This window comes from Gavialis gangeticus, unplaced genomic scaffold, assembly GCF_001723915.1.
Source record: "Gavialis gangeticus isolate Ggan-Ray unplaced genomic scaffold, GavGan_comp1, whole genome shotgun sequence".
Lineage (NCBI taxonomy): Eukaryota > Metazoa > Chordata > Crocodylia > Gavialidae > Gavialis > Gavialis gangeticus.
The window spans coordinates 154217377-154221804 of NW_017729024.1; the positions used below are offsets into that span (position 1 = coordinate 154217377).

Sequence of the window (4428 nt, forward strand, 5' to 3'; positions counted from 1 at the left end):
CCATGCACCTCCAGCACCACACTCACTGCAGACAGTTTTCAGAAAGAAACATTGTTCCCCTCCACAAACACCGACCCCATCCCCCCCTTCCCGAACAACAGAGCTTAGCACCCTGGCCTCTGGCCACCCCATTGTGGGTGCGATTGCTGTAGTGAGGCTGCGGGTGGAGGATGCCCTCGGGGTGCGGGCAGCCACTGCTCTGCCAGCATGGGTGGCTCCCCCTCCTGCAGTCAGTGAGCTGGGCAACCAGTGCTGGCCTCACTGCAGGCAGCTTCTGCTTTGAGGCCACATGGAGCTGGGGTGAGTGGCAGGACAGGGCCCAGATGGGGAGGCTGGCTGGCAGGCGATCCAGAGCAGCTGCCAGGGCAGTGGGACCTGACCATTGGAGACACCACTGCACCTCAGCCCAAGCACCCAGAACTCCTATGGGAGCCTATGGCCCTGGGGCTAGCATGCCAGTGGCCTCCTGCTAGTGGTGCTGACCGGGAACAAATTTGCTCCTGGTTGCTGTCCATGTGTGTGCTCAGTTAATATGCTACCTGCAATTGCAAATTAACTGCAGAGGTAGCAAATTAACTGTGGAGCAGATTAATTGAATGTGCAGTAAGTGTCTGCACTTGCAGATGGTGATGCTTTACTGCACTATTAGTCTACCGTGCAGAAATGTATCTCATGTAGATGTGCCCTGTAGGTATTTAATACGCAGTGGAAAGACAAGGACTTAGCTCAGCCCAGAAACCCTTCCTCCAGCTGACAAGCATAGTTTTAGCAGGCCCCTTACCTTGTGCTCCTGGACATGGATTTTATTTTCTCAATGTGGGTGTGCTCTAGGAAAGAAAATGGCTGTCCTCTGAAATCACCACCAGGGTGATACTAATTCACCATTTACCAATCCAGAAACAAAACTTGTTGTTAGTATTTATATAAACCCTGTATGCCATCTTACCTTACTTACTCTGTGTTACTTGTGCACTGTACAAATGACAGGGAGGCTAATAAACTCATTTTTTCTAGTTCCATTCTGAAAGAAAAAGATGACTTAGTCAAAATTGTTTGAGTGTTGCCTCTGCCTACTTCTGCTTAAGGGATTGGTGCCTCCTGGGGGTTGACATTTATAATCTTCTTGAAAGTAGGATCCATTGGGCCTGTTTATCAGTCTTCTTTCTCGCATGTTTTTGAGTGTGTAAGACAAGAGTGGAGGAAAACTCTAGAGAAGCTAAATGGTTATATATGTCCATTACATGTGGCTTGCAATACACCTGAGTGTATTGCCTCAAAGAAATCTAATTTCATTTAGTGTTAACAACAAGGCAGAGCAATTAGCTCAAGCAACCCTTCTCATAACATGGAACAACTTCTGTAGACTAGGTTACTGCACTGTGAATGAGGACTGTTGCTTTGAGCTTGTGAGGCTGGGAACTGAAATGACAACCCAGGGTAGATTTGCACCTTATAAACTAACTAAATCCAAGATGTATAAACTTTCATAAACAGCAGCTGATTTCATCAGGTACTTATCCAGTACCTCGGCAATCCAGCAGTGAGGATGAGAGGATTCGGGCTCAGGTGGGTACTCTTACTGCCAGCTGAAGGCGAGAATCCCCAGGTAGAATTTCTTCTCTGGCCTTTTAAAATAAGAAAACTAGTATGAACTCACTGTCTGATTAACGAAAACAAAAATACTCCTTTTTAAACTCTGGGAGGCTGCCACTGGATGGAGGTAGGAGGGGGCAGATCTGCCCTAACACAGCTGCTTTCCAGTAGTTTCTGCAGCTGAACACTGGGAAGTGTTTGTTCTTCAAATGAGAAGAAACCAGAAATTGCTTGCAGAAGAACAAGTGAAGTTTATGCGGAAGGTAAGTGGTATATAGGCCTCTTGTCAGTCTCATATATATACTGTATAGGAGTTTCTTCAGAAAAGTAAAAGTAACTAAATACTCATCTTCTCTTCAGTCACAAAATATGCTGCTTCATTCAAGTCAGATTTTCATAGGGAAGCTTTTTGGGCGATGTGTGTATGGAGAAATACGTGAGGACAAGTCCCTGCTCTGTCTGCTACAAAACATACTTGTTCATCACAGCTCACTACAAATGAGGCAGAGCAGGAGAGCCTTGAACTTCAGTCCCTCTCATCTCAGGCCAGTGCACTAAGAGTATGGCCATCCATTACTGAAGAATAAAGGGAGGGGCAGCTATTTTCAATGTGTCAGTAAACTCCATATAGTTGGTGATAATCCCGTGGCAGCAACAATAGTGGGGTTTCAGCCTCATGGCTGACTTGGGTCTTAGGTCAAACCTATGATACATTAACTCTAGTTATGGAAATCAGGAATCACCGGTGTGTGCACATTCATCAGTTAGGAGGAGAGACTTATTAGAGGTTCTAATCCAATAAGGACTTTGGAGTCTGTTCACATTGATATTCGTGTACTTACTTCAGGTGCATATGGCCACATACTAGATATTTTTAAAACTGTAATTGGCAAATGAAATTAACCCCAAAGGGAAATGTTAGACAAATTGGAATATTATCAGCCAAACTGAAATATAAAAATACAGTGGAAACGCATTCATTTCACACAATACAGCTAAGCTAATATAGTTGTTACAGCTCTTGGGGGACTGAGAAAAAAGATCAAAAGGTGAAGATGTGCACAATATGCTTTTGGGGTTGTTTTGTTGGAAACAAGCCTTTTTGTTACAGAATTGTTCATGTCAGATAAGAAAGTTAAGCACTACTCCATCTGAACTTCTCTTTTCTTAACTCAAAGATCAAACCTTTCTGGATTGGAAGATTTAATTTAGCCTAATTTTGGTCTGCAAAACTACCAGCAGGCTAGTTAAACTGGGGTTGTGGCTAGAACAGGGGCATGGTCTGCCACAAAATTTGGGGCCCTCAAATCCCAGTGGACATGGCCCCCAGAAGTGGGAGGGAGACCGAGGGCTATGCCACCCCATGTCCCAGGCCAAATCTGCTGCCACTGCAGCCAGCTCCACTGCAGCCACATTGTCCCACAGTCCAGATCTGGCACAGGTCACAGGGTGAGTTTGGCACCCCTGGTTTATCCTACCTGAAAGAGAAGGTCTAGCTCCTATGTTCAGATCCAGATCACAAGTTTCTTGAAGTTCAGGACTGTTCAGCCTAGGATGTAATTAGGATAAATTTCTGTGCATATTGCAATAAGATAGCAGGAATGGTTTTTCATCCCTTAGCACAAGAAGACAAGTTTAATTGGAACCAGATCCTGTGACTTAGTAAGCACCCTGCACCAAACAGCTGAACAGCAGTTGCTACAAGTAAGTAATCTCATTGAATGCATCTACATGTGCACTTAACCATGAATAAACTAATTTGCTGTGGTGTAGAACATCACAGTCTATACATGCAGTGCTATTAGACAGCAGCAAACTAATTTGCATCACTGTGAGAGAGTACTGTCAGAGACAGTATTATCTTATGGCAGAGAAAATAACTGCACCTGAGTGCACATGGACCCAGGCAGCAAGGGGCCAGACTCCGGCCTGCTGCTTAGCCCACAGCTGTACTGTTTGGGCACACTCATGCCCAGCCAACCCCTCCACTGCCTGCTGCTGTGACAGAGCCCAGGCCTGAACTCTACCCCCCACAGCCTGCTGCTAGCCTGGGGCTGCTGCATCCTGGCTGAAACTGCTGCAATCCTGGGAAAACATGTGAATGCTGTGCCTGGCAACAATTATCATGCTGCACTAATTGAATGAGTAGATTCACCCACTGAGTACAAAAGATCTCAATCTGTGATTTCCACTGAAGTTCTTTCAGCTAAGCATCTGTCAGTGGAGCCTTTAATCTAACCATTAATAATTATATTATTGATGATTAGATCATCAGTTTTCTGGAGGAAGTGCCTTAGATAACAGAGTACCAGCTGACTCAGTACCTTGGCACAGTCAAAGCAGCCATTTGTAGATGTGCTCACCATTTTCTAAACCGTGTTAACTGATTTGCATCACACAGTTTGAATCAAATTTCAGTTCAATTTGAGGGTTAATAGATGATCATTGACCATCAGGGAAGTTTTTGTGCATTTCTGCTCTTCTGCAGTAAAGATGGCTGGGGGCACTGGACACCATAAGCAAAAACACCACTCAGGATCAGGGCCACAAACTGTTCACGTGCTACATCTGGTGACGGGCACAAGCAACACCAAGCCCTAGATCAGGATAGGCAACTTTTTTTGGCTGGAATTCCAAAAAAACCACAATGTCTACTTTGGAAGGTGCCAGAGTGCCGGCATGGCAGAAAAACAAAATGAAGGTGGGGGAGGTGGGCAGGTGCACATGGCAAGATGCACTGCATATTGGTATATTTAATAATCATAAATGTTGCCTTTGTTGTGTATTCCTTTTTTATTGAGCATGTTGCAATGACAGAGAAAAAAGAGACAAATA

General features: G+C 44.8%; 1 long non-coding RNA gene across 1 annotated transcript in view; it reads left to right on the plus strand.

The window, feature by feature from the left end:
- Nucleotides 1-4428, plus strand: part of LOC109298265 — a 23424-nt gene that overhangs the window by 758 nt on the left and 18238 nt on the right. The window lies entirely within an intron of this gene.